This window comes from Eumetopias jubatus, unplaced genomic scaffold, assembly GCF_037043125.1.
Source record: "Eumetopias jubatus isolate StellerSeaLion01/CBP00866 unplaced genomic scaffold, mEumJub1_p1.0 scaffold_12, whole genome shotgun sequence".
NCBI classification, from domain to species: domain Eukaryota; kingdom Metazoa; phylum Chordata; class Mammalia; order Carnivora; family Otariidae; genus Eumetopias; species Eumetopias jubatus.
In genome coordinates, this window is record NW_028274818.1 from 33,487,328 (window position 1) to 33,500,710 (window position 13,383).

A 13,383-nucleotide genomic window follows, 5' to 3' on the forward strand; every position below is an offset into this window, starting at 1 on the left:
TCTAGTCCCTTCAGGTAGGCTTCCCCCTCACCTTCTATCTTTTTGGAAAATAATGGTACCAGCAACTGAATATTAGGGCAAAAAATAAATCTTCGTCTAAACCTCACACCTCATATAAAATTTAACTCAAAATGAATCTTGGACTGAAATGTAAAACATAAAATAAAAAGAAAAACTTTTAGAATAAAGCACAGGAGAAACATTATGGAATCTAAGCCTTAAATGGAAATTATAAAACTATAACACGTTTATTTTTTATTGCTTTTTAAAAGATTTTATTTATTTATTTGAGAGAGAGAGAGAGAGAGAGAGAGAATGAGCAGTGGGGAGGGGCAGAGAGAGAGAGAGAGAGAGAGAGAAGCAGACTCCCTGCTTAGCAGGGAGCCTGACATGGGGTTCTATCCCTGGGCTCAACCCCAGGGATTGATACCAGGGCCTGGAGACCATGACTTGGGCCAAAGGCAGACACTTAACTGACTGAGCCACCCAGGTGCCCCAAACTATAACACTTTTAGAAAAAAAACATAGGAGACAATCTTAGAATATATGGCTAAGCAAAGAGTTTTTCGACTTGACACCAAAAACACAATTCACAAATGGAAAAATTGATCAATTGGACCTCATTAAAATGAAAACCTTTTTATCTGCAAAATACCATGTGAAAGCAATAAAAGACAAGCTACAGTCTAGGAGAAAATAAGCTCAAACCATGTATCTGACTAAAGACTAATATTTAGAATAGATAAAGAACTCTCAAAACTCAAGAGCAAAAAAACAAACAAACAAACAAACAATCCAATTAGAAAATGGGCAAAAATCATGAATAGACATTTCACTGAAGAAAATATATAAATGGCAAATAAGCATGTGAAAAGATGTCCCACATTATTAACCATTAAAGACATGCAAATGAAGACCCCAAGATACCACTACACACCTATTAGAATGGCTAAAATTAAAAATGGTGACAACATCAAATGCTGGCAAGGATGTGGAGAAACTGGGTCATTTGCACATGCTGGTATTAACGTAAAATGGTACAGCCACTCTGGAAACAGTCTGACAGTTTCTTAAAAACATAAAAAGGCAACTACAACATGACCCGCCAATTGTATTCCTTTTATTTATCCCAGAGAAATGAAAACTCATGTTCACACCAAAACCCGTACATGAATGTTCTTATCACCTTTATTCCTACTAGTTAAAAAACTAGAAACAGTCCAGATGTCCTTCAATAGGTGAATGCTTAAACACACTGTGGTACATGCATATTGTGGAATACTACTCAGAAGTTAAGAGGAATGGACTATTGATACATAAAATAACTTCAATGGATGTCAAAGGAATTATGCTAAGTGAAAAGAATCTAATCCCAAAAGATTATATACTGCATCCCTCTATTTCTATACACTTTTGAAATGACAAAATTTTAGAGAAGGAAACCAGGTTAGTGGTTGCCTGGGGTTAGGGCTGGGGAGATGACCAGGAGGGAAGTGGACGTGGTCATAAAAAGGCAACATGAAGGATCTTTGTGGTCATGGAATTGTTCTGTATCTTGACTGTGATAAAACTGCACAGAACTGAATACACTCACACACGAGTATAAAACTTTAAATAAGATCAGTAGATTGTATCAATGTCAATGTTTGTTCACTCAATAGCTCTTGATTAAGTCCTTTTGTGGTTTGGAGGAGGGAGATAGTGTTTCTGCGTTCTGGATAATAACCGCATTTTCTTATGTTCCTTGACTCTACTTTGTCTCTAAATAGTCACCTATTTTTTGACAATTATTTATATTATTTTAGAAATACTAGGTTATAGTGGAAAGCATGGATCCAGTTCAGATTTTGGCTCAGCCACTTATTGTTTGTAAATTTTTTGGCAAGGGTTCCTTAACATTTTTTGAGAAGAGGATTAAAAAAAAAATCGCAGGATTGGGGTACCTGGGTGGCTCAGTCAGTTAAGCATCTAACTCTTAATCTCAGCTCAAGTCTTGATCTCAGGGTGGTGTGTTCAAGCCCCACATTGGGCTCCACGTTGGGTGTGGACTGTACTTAAAAAAAATCACAGGATTGTTGTAAGATTAAATGGAAGCATTTATGGAAAATCCTTAGTACATAGTACGTGCTTAATAGAAGGAATAATTCAAAATAGTCTTCTAATGAATATTTTTAATTGCTTGCTTTTTTTCTAATGTTTAGTATTGTCTTGGATTCTTTTGCTAAAGTAAAGCAAATTCATGGTGAATTTATTTGCCTTTCTTTGTCTCAGGAAGACTGAAATTTAATTGTGCTGTAATCAATACTACATCATAATTTACCCACTGATCTCTAGTGGGAGCGAAGCACTTTGGATTTTGAACCCTATAACAGCCTGCAGCTGACTTGGGTAAGAAGATTGTTTCCAGGCGTTTCTCAAAACTCATTTTCTTCTTTGAATAAAAATCAGCCTATCTTCAAATATTACTTCCCATGAAAGATAAGAATAGTGCATGTGAACACTTGTCATTTGCTGCTTTAGCCAGAGACATAACACAGGACTGGTTGTATCTCTTGGCTGATTGGACACTTTCCAAATATTCTCAAGGTCTTAGGGAACTTTGTTGCTCTCTGCATAGTTCACCACTCCCAACGCTTTCAAAGTCTGGGGCTTGTTTCCTTGATGCTTCAGGCACCACTGTTCCTTTTTCTAACAGACTAGAATGGCACCTGAGTGTGATTTATTAGGTGTCTTAGGTAACTCAGGAATAACAAAAATGAATGTTCCACTCAGGAAATTTTTCAGGCCAGTCTGTATTCCTGAGTCTTTTCTGACTTCTCTCTCTCCCCATAGGCTTTAGAACTTCAGGAAGGAAATTTAACTTTCTCTAACATTTGTTGTTTTGTCTGTTTTTAAATTTCATCCTGCTGTTGCCAGAGCAAACTCTTCACCGTAGTCACAACTTTCCCTAATAGCTAATTCTTCTCAGGAGTAGCTTTCTTGCACACTCATTTTCAAACTCCATTGGACCTAGCACTCAGCTTTATCCTACTCAAGTTTTGCTTGGAGGGTTGCTGAGGCTGCCCACTCTGAACCAAAGTGCTCTTTACCGTCCCTTGTTTGTTACACAGAAGTCAATTATTTACATTTCTAGATAGCAATTTCCCACTCCTACCATAAAAAGGAAAGCTTAGGGTTACACTTCTAAATACTCTCAGGGTTGCACAGCTCTGCTTGCACCTGGCATCCAACCACTGACGCTGAAAGAGAGGTTTCAAGTGCCTTTTGACTCTCTTCGTTCCTGGAGCCGTAATTCCACCCTCTTCTGCTCAGCTTCTCCCTAACTTGGACTTTTCCCTAGGGTTTTGCTGACCATTGCACAGCTCAACTCCAGTTTGGCATGCTGCGAGTTGACTCTCTTTCTTCCAGAAATTTCCAGGTGAAATCTGAGACCTTTGAGCTTCTGCTGGTGCAGGGTCAACAGGAACCATGAGGGCTTTCTGAGGGAGCCACTCCCCAGCTCTGTGGGGTTCTGCCTGTGCTCCTATGCCCAGCCCACCTGCCTGGTGAGTAAGGCAATTACTGGTGCTTAGAGCCCAAGGCAAACAATAGAGAAGTGTTCAGTTAGTGAAGAGAAAGTAGTTTAGACCAATTCATTGCAAATGTATTCCTTACTAGGAATTCTAAAAGTGTGATCAGATTGCAGTATGTCAAACTTTTTTCAATGTTGATTAATTTATGAAAATTACTTACCAAACTGCAAAAAATAAAACCACATTTACAAAATGTCTGATAGTTTACACAGGACTTTTATACACACAACTCATGAATTAAGCTTTAGTGAATTTTTTCATAGTGATAATTACAATTTCACTTTTGCTTTATAAATGGTAAAAATATGGCAAGCAATTAGAAACAAAAATATCTGGGATAAAAAAACTCATTTAAAAGATAAAGGAAACTTAAGCATTTGTGAATTTGTATTTATAAAAGTGAAGTTACTTGCAATTTACTCTTATCTGTTTACAGGAGGAGAGCCCCACGAACGAATATCAAAAAACTGTTTTCTCTGGTGATGGTAACAGCACATGCCTAAAATTATTAAAACCTTTTGAAAATATTTTGGAATTCAATCTTTCCATCAATAAAGTGGAAATTAATAAACAATGTATTATACCATAAATAAAACAGTTTCATTGTTAGTAAGAATTAAATAAAACAAGTTATACCTCCCACAAAGGAAGTTAATTACTTAATTAAGTTAAATTAATCAACATTATAAAGGTTAGTACCTGTAGGACTCTATGGGGAAATATGGTGACTGGAACATTTCATTAAGTTTTTTTTTTTAAAGATTTTATTTATTTATTCATGAGAGACAGAGGGAGAGAGAGAGAGAAGCAGAGGGAGAAGCAGTCTCCCAAGGAGCAGGGAGCCCAACGCAGGACTCGATCCCAGGACCCTGGGATCATGACCTGAGCCGAAGGCAGACGCCCAACCATCTGAGCCACCCAGGAGCCCTCATTAAGTTTTATATAAATGAATATCTATGCATTAAAGGTGATCTTTTTTATTAGGCGACAATGATTACTTCCCCCCCCTTAAAACATATACAAAACTCCATGTACTCGTCACCTGACTTAAAAAAATTACCAACTCAGGGGGCCTAGGTGGCTCAGTTGGTTGAGTGACCGACTCTTGATTTCGGCTCAGGTCATGATCTCAGGGTCATGAGACAGAGCTCCTCCTCCGGCTCCTGGCTGGGTGTGGAGCCTGCTTGGGATTCTCTCTCTCCATCTCCCTCTGCTCCCCTAAAAAATATCAAGTCATGGTCAATCTTGTTTTATCCATACCTACACCCATTTTGCCTATTCTAAGTTATTTAAAAGGAAATCTTAGACATAATATTTCAGTTCTAAATATTTCAATAGGTGTCTCTAAAAGATAAGCATTCTATCTTTAAAAACATAACCACAAACCATTATCATACCTAAAGTTAAATAAAAATTCTATAAGATCAAATATCTAGTGTTCAAATTTTTCTGATGGTCTCATAAATGTTTTTGTAACAGTTTATTTGTTCAAATTAGAATTCGTATAGTGTCTGCACATTGCAGTTGGTTGATACATCTCTTAAGTCCTTTTGAACTTATAAATCCCTCCCTTTTTCTTATATGATTTTTTGTGAGTTAATTTTTAACCTGAATTTTAAAATATTTATTCAGAGATTCCCATACCAGCTCTTAGAACATTAAAATACAAGATTTTGAATATGAGGAAAATGTGCTGATTGATTTCTATGGGTCTAAAGAAATTAAAGTGCAACTATCCTTTTTTAGACTTTTGAAATCCCGTAATACCCTGGTAACACTGGGGCAGTTTTTTCTAAGAAGGGTATGGAGGCATCTTTCTTTTGAAAATTTCTTTTACAGCAAAAGATGAAAATCACCAAGAGAAGTCTGAAAGTTAGGCAAAAGGGTCAATGTGGGATCACAAATCTCTTCAAGTTTTTAGCTGGGAATTGGATCTGGTGATTTTTGACCAGATTTAATAAATAGATTCTCTTTCTTCTTTTTTTGCATGTGTGTGTGTGTGTGTGTGTGTGTGTGTGTGTAGTGTATTTATTCTACCAATCTTCCATTTTCATTTTTTCTTATTCCACGTTGACTAAGTCAATGAAAGAAGCCATACACCATTGGTCAATAAGTCTTGTGAATTATTCAATTATTTTTTGAACAAGTTCCTTCTTTTTCGTTCCCTTAAAAATTCCTCCATTGTTTATGGGATTAAGTCTTTAACTCAGTGTGTTGCTCAAAACCTGCTGTACTCTGATCTCAAGTTATGTCACTTCTGCCCCATATGATTCTCTAGTCAAATTCATCTACTAACTCACCATGAATATTTCCATGCATTTCATTCCTTCCCCCTCTTGCTAATATAAATCTCCCCTAATAAAAAATGCCTTCCACCAATGCAGCTACCTATCCAATTCCAATTCCTGATACCAGGAAGCATTTTCCTCTCTTCCTACATTACCTATTTTCTGCTCTCTTTGACATTTGTCAGACTCTGCCTGGTATTTTGACTTAACTATTCATGTGTTATGCCTTAGTACGTATTTGGGAACTACTCTTTTCAGAGGAACATGCTAGGTGCCTGTGGCATGGAGAGGCGTGAATTGTGCTCCTTGCTCTCAAAATGCAAGTTTTAATAAAAAGCTGTTCATTTATCTATCTATCTATCCATAGGCATAGATACACACACACACACACACACACACACACACACACACATCATCATCATCATCATCATACAACTGCCAAATCAGTGGAACAAAGAATAGAATCTCTTTAAGAGCACAGATTATGGAGGCAAATAGACCCAAATGGTACCCCATTCACTGAGTGATCTTCGGTGATTTATTTACTTAACTCTTTTTATTTCTAATTTATTTAGTCTGTTAGTCTGTTTCTTCATCTACAAATGAGGATGATAATAATATTTAATAAAATTGTTCTGAGGATTAAATGGAATATCATAAGTGAAGTGCTTAACACAGTGCTTGCTATGTAAATATTCTTGTTTTTACTAACAAGTGATATGTGGTTCAGAGAAAACAAAGATTGTTGTGTGCCAAAGGCAGTCAAGGAGGTTCACAGATGTGATACTGTGATTTATTTTATTTTTTTTATTAACATATAATGTACTATTTGTTTCAGGGGTACAGGTCTGTGATTCATCAGTCTTACACAATTCACAGTGCTCACCATTGCACATACCCTCCCCAAATGTCCATCACCCAGCCACCCCCTCTCTCCTACCCCCCTCCACTCCAGCAACCCTCAGTTTGTTTCCTGAGATTAAGAGTCTCTTATAGTTGTGATTTTTTTTTTTGCACAAGAATAAGTGTTTTATTGCAAAGGTGGTATTGCTATTCTTTTTTCTTTTCTTTTTTTTAAATTTTATTTTATTATGTTATGTTAGTCACCATACAATACATCATTATGGTTGTTTTTTATAAGAAAAACATATATTTGGTCGTTCAGAGTTCAGATGACCACTGTTCCTGACTCATGCTCTGCAAACCCTAGGACTTTCCTAAGTGAGAAGAACATCAAAGGTGTCTTTTATTATGTAATGACTTTTGCAAAGTACCTAGGAATAGTTGCCAGGGGAACCAATCTTGTGATTAGAGGGTTGGAACTTTCAGTCCCATCCCCCTGACCTCCAGGGAAAGGAAAGGGGCTAGAGATTGAATCAATCGCCAACGACCAATGATTTAATCAATCCTCCTAAGTAATGAAGCTGCCATAAAAACCCTACTTGACAGAGTTCGGAGAGCTTCTGGGTTGGTGAACATGTAGAGACAGTGAGGAGTGGTGTGCCTAGAGAGAGCATGGAAGCTCCTTGCCCTTCCCACATGCCTTGCCCTGTGCATCTCTTCCATCTGGCTGTTCCTGAGTTATTTCCTTTTACAATAAACTGGTGATGTAGTAAGTAAAATGTTTCTCTGAGTTCTGTGAGCTTCTTTAGTAAATTAATTAACCTGAGGAGGGGTTTTGTGGAAACCTGATTTATATAGCCAGTTGGTCAGAAGTACAGGTAACCATCTGGGCTTGAGACTGGTACTCTGGAAAATAGTATGGAGGTTCCTCAAAAAGTTGAAAATAGAGTTATCCTATGACCCAGCAATTGCACTACTGGGTATTTACCCCAAAGAGACAAATGTAGGGATCCGAAGGGGCACGTGCACCCCAATGTTTATAGCAGCAATGTCCACAATAGCCAAACTATGGAAAGAGCCTAGATGTCCATCAACAGATGAATGGATAAAGAGCATGTGGTATATATATATATACAATGGAATATTATGTAGCCATCAAAAAATGAAATCTTGCCATTTGCAACGACGTGTATGGAACTAGAGGGTATTTTGCTAAGCAAAATAAGTCAATCAGAGAAAGACAAGTATCATAGGATCTCACTGATATGAGGAATTTGAGAAACAAGACAGAGGATCATAGGGGAAGGGAGGGAAAAATGAAACAAGACGAAACCAGAGAGGGAGACAAACCATAAGAGACTCTTAATCTCAGGAAACAAATTGAGGGTTACTGGAGTGGTGGGGGTGGGAGTGATGGGGGGGTTGGGTGATGGACACTGGGGAGGGTAGGTACTATGGTGAGGGCTGTTAATTGTGTAAGACTGTTGAATCACAGACCTGTACCCCTGAAACAAATAATACATTATATGTTAACCAAAAAAAATTAAAATAAAATAAAGTTGGGGGCAGATGCAGTCTGGTAGGACTGAACCCTTCACTTGTGGGATCTGACACCATCTGTGGTAGGACACCGAGCTGGTGTCTGGAGGATTGCCTGTTGGGGTCATGGAGAACGAGCCCCCACCCCACCCCCCCGCTGCTTCACACACATGTTGAAACTGGGTCCAAGAACAACAAAAAGAACAGGGAAGGTGGGAATTGAATTAGATAAGGGGGAAAGGGATCAAAGAAGTGGTAGGGAGAAAGGATTACATAAGTAAAGATACGGATGTAGGAACCCAAAGCATGATGGCAGAATGCTGAGCATTCATTTTCAATAGCAAAACCAGGAAAAAGTTTTTCTAAAAACCCCAGGATTGCTTTGTGGTTTCAATCTTTTATTTACAGAAAATACACAATTATGAAACCTTTCTCAATCCCAATACAACATCTTCTCTAAAACCTTTCTTTAAAATTATCTGTATTTACCAATGCACTAAAATATACTATTAAATGCTCTAACAAGGGTTTATGAAATTTTATACAATGTCTTTTCATATGAATGAATTCTTATTTCACCACTCAAGCAATTAAAATAACTCCCCCCCCCACCAAGATTCTTTTCTATCAAAGATTCAAAATCAGAGAGTATGGTTGGCAGTGATGGGGAAGGAGGGAGGTACTCGGGGATTCTGGATTTGCACAGTCCTTACAAGTATTTACAGAGCAATGTCTCCTTGTCACAGATGTTTCTTGAGTAACTTCAGTTTCAAAAAAATAAAAGGGACTCCTCAGTGGCTGACTCTAAGCCTTATTATCTTAAGGTCCCTCTCTGTCCCCAAGTAGCTGTTCTCTCAGCTGAGACAGCATATTTTCCAAGAGCATAGGGGCAAAATGGCACCGACTCTGTTCCTGCCTACTCCATCTCTCTCTTTCACCATTAGTAAAATGAGGATAATAATAATGCTTGCCTAATAGGGTTCTTTGGGGGGATTAAATTGGTTAATATTTGTTAAATGCTTAAAATGTACACACTATAGTAAACACACACACATTTTGTTGAACACTTAAATTTATTGAAAAAAATTGTTCCTACAAAGTGAAGAGTCCATTCCCTTTTCCCAGATAGCCATCCATCCATATGCAAACCCACTTAATTCACAGCCACATGATAATATGGAATGCACCCTTACTCTGTGAATGATTCCAAGTTGTCCTATGGGCAATGACATTGATTACAAACGATAAAAATCTTCCAATAAATCTCCTTACTTCTGGGTTATTTTCTTTAACGAGTCAAAAAACAAACAACTTTCTCTTCCTCTTTCTCTCTCTTATCATCCGAGGTTGCAGCACCACCCAGAATTCAAGGATACTGTTAAGATAATAGTAGATTGCTACTGTTCACTACAGTGATGGAGTATGGGTGCAAGGGAGGATGTGTGTGCTCTGGTCCGAGCAGCTAAAACATCCTCTGCATTTTCACAGTGGTCATCGCCAGCACCTCGGTGAAAAGATTACCCCGGCTCCCTGGGGCAGAATGGTGCTAAGCAGGTAGGACCACCATAGAGTGGTTCGGAACTGAATCTGAGAGAAACGGTCCTCCCAGCTGGAGGCAGAGCGGTCTCTTTGGGCGCATGCTCCAGCCTAAGCGAGGTCCATCACCGTTTAATTCTAGATATCTGAGGAATAGCACCCGCGGCTTCTGATGCACTCCAGAGCCTCCCAGGAGGGAGTTGATCTGTGGGGTTGCCCTTCCTCTTCTCAAACAGCTGTTATGGCAGAATACGTAAAATGTTCCTAAGTGTTTACTCACAATGATTCCCGGAGCTGAGTCACTGTCATTGCTTTCATTTTACACAGGGGAAAACTGAGGCAAGAAGAGAGGTCCTGTAGTGCGTAAGAGCTCAGAATCTGGAATTAATTAACACCCCTGGGTTCACACTCTGGCTCTGCCACTTAAAAGGGGAAGGCATTTAGCTTCCCTGTGCCTCACTTTCCTGGTCTCTACAATGGGAATAACCTTAGTGCCTTGCCTCCCTCATGGAGTCGCTGAAGGCTTTCATGAAATAATGCATGTAATGTGCATGTAATGTGCAAAGCACATAGTGCTCAGTAAATACTAGCCAGTGCTAGTGTTGGTAGAGGTGGTATTGTTGGGGGAAGGAGTGGTGGATCAGTAGGGCAGGAAAAAAAGTAGAAGCCAGCAATATCCCTTTTACTATGATATTATCAGTGTTAAAAAAAAATGTATTTTCTCTGAGATACTCAAGATGCTAAGAAAATGTGTTTTGCTTAGATCTTTGTGCCGAAAACCAGAAATACCAAATGGAAATCTGTCTGTGGAGAAGGATCAGAAACTGTCACCATCCCTTATGATCCTGGCTATGGGATGGTTGGCTCCCAGAGTGTCTTTTGCTCAGAGAACAAATCTTGGAGGCTGAGAGGGTGAATTATACTCATTCAGTGAATTTTATGTCATATGACACATTGAAATAATTTACACGAAAATAGGATGGTTCAGAAAATAAGAATAGTAATGATATGTCCTAAAGGGCTATCTCAGTTGTTGGGGTTAGTTTTAAGGGGTTTACTGGCTCTTTCCATCTTGAAGCATTATGATGAGTCTGTAGTGGTAGTAAAGTTTATTGCACGGATCTTATCACAAGTCAGCCTGGGTCTGTGAACAGGAAAGTCTCCTGACAGATATCCTGGCCCTAGCTCTCAGCATTTTCTCCAATATATGATGTGCTTTTGTTCCATTTTTGGTTGGTCAGCTGACATGCTGCTTATTGTTTCAGATGTTTTGGGGAGATTCTCTCACCGCTTAAATTCCCTCTCTGCTTGAGCTGATTCTGATTATTACCTAAGAACAGATATGGCTTCAGCTCTTAGGGAAATCTTTTGTTAGGATCCAAAGTATTTTTCTGGGGTGTCCTGCCCATGAATCAGTACTGTGGTCTTTCTTCATCTTCCAGTCTTCCTCTTACCACAAGACTTCCTGAGGAAGCACAACCTTTTACACATTTTTGATTTTCTTGTTCAAGAAAAAAGACAGTGGGATAGTCCTGAAAGGCAAAAACAAAAACAGAAACACACACACACACACACACACACACGGCTATTTAGAGTATATATGTATATTATATACTGGCTATTACTGGCTATATATATATATATATGCTATATATATATACAAATATATGGGCTATATTTATATTTACATATACTATATAGCCAGTAATAGCCAGTATATAAATAGCCAGACACTGTAAATATATACATATTTTGAGATATATATATATATATATCTCAAGTCCCCAGCACCCAAAGGTGATCCTGGAGTTACATAAACTATCTCTGAAGATTGAAAAACTGGAGCAAGAGAAAGAGAATCATTTAAATAGTACTACACCTCTTTCTCCAAGAAGATGGAGAAAAGATTTGCTTTTGTCTACAGCTCTAGAAAGAAAACCTTAGTTTATCAGCTCCACTGAAACATCGTTTATTGTAATATATGACTTTGGTAAAACTTGCTAACACACATAGTGACCATGGAACTATGGATACTTTATATCACTCAGCTTAGATTTGTACTTTTCTGGATTTGGCAGGCTGGCTGAAATAAATAATTACCTGTTAAAAATCGGTTTGTCCTAATTCTCTTTTTTTTCTGCCCAATTTTCATTTGAATATCTATGTCATACAACTTAAGGGCCCTGCACAAGGCCACTTCCTAAAGTGAGTTAAGTTTCTTTTTCATTTTATTAAATCCCAATGGGGTCGTGAAGGGCAATGAGTTTACACAGTAGTGTTCATGCGGTTATTTCTCTCTTTCTGGACACCAGGTACATATTCCTTAGTTCATAAGAGACTGTTATCTGTGGTCACTGTAAACATCCCTCTGTCTTTTCTTATCTCCTGATTGCCATTCCCCATATCCCGCTCTCCATTTTCCAGTAATCCACTTTAATTCAAGATAGATACCCTTAACTATGCATGCAGGTTTGGGATATGAATATGTTCCTCACATTCCTTGCTCCTGAGTGCTGCATAATATTCCGTAACATGTATCTCCTAGATTTGCCTATTCATTTTCTTTGTGGTGAACACTTAGGTTGCCTCCAACTCTCCTTTACCCCATACAATACTGTAGTGAATATCCTTGTATACATCTCTGATCTGCTTGAGGCTTTCTCTTGGATATATGCTCAGCAAAGGAGTTGCAGATCAATTTACTTCCCTGTGGGGGAGAGTTCTTTTCTGTCCACACTCACACAACATACAGTAGTACTTACCTTCCTAATTTTCACAATAGTGATTTTCTTATCCTCTTAGTAGCTGCAGGATCTGTAGTGATGCTCATTCCTATGTTGATAATTCATAGCTTCTCTCTCTCTTTTTTCTTTCTGACCAGTCTGGCTATAGGTTTATCAATTTTGTTGATCTCAAAGAACTACCTGTGGTTTCATCAATTTATTCTTTTTTTCTTTACGATATTATTTATTTATTTGACAGAGAGAGACATAGCGAGAGAGGTAACACAAGCAGAGGGAGTGGAAGAGGGAGAAGCAGGCTTCCCGTAGAGCAGGGAGGCCGATGTGGGGCTTGATCTCAGGACCCTGGGATCATGACCTGAGCCAAAGGTAGCCGCTTAACCGACTGAGCCACCGAGGCACCCCTTCATCAATTTATTTTTCTCTTTATGTTTTCATTGGTTTCTGCTTTGATCTTTGTTTCTTCTGCTTACTTTGCGTTTAATTGGGTCTTATTCTAATTTTTTTAAATTTTTTATTGTTATGTTAATCACCATACATTACATCATTAGCTTTTAATGTGGTGTTCCATGATTCATTGTTTGTGCATAACACCCAGTGCTCCACACAGAATGTGCCCTCTTTAATACCCATCACCAGGCTAACCCATCCCCCCACCCCCCTCCCCTCTAGAACCCTCAGTTTGTTTTTCAGAGTCCATCGTCTCTCATGGTTCGTCTCCCCCTCCAACTTACTCCCCTTCATTCTTCCCCTCCTGCTATCTTCTTCTTCTTTTTTTTTCTTAACATATATTGCATTATTTGTTTCAGAGGTACAGATCTGTGATTCAACAGTCTTGCACAATTCACAGCGCTCACCATAGCA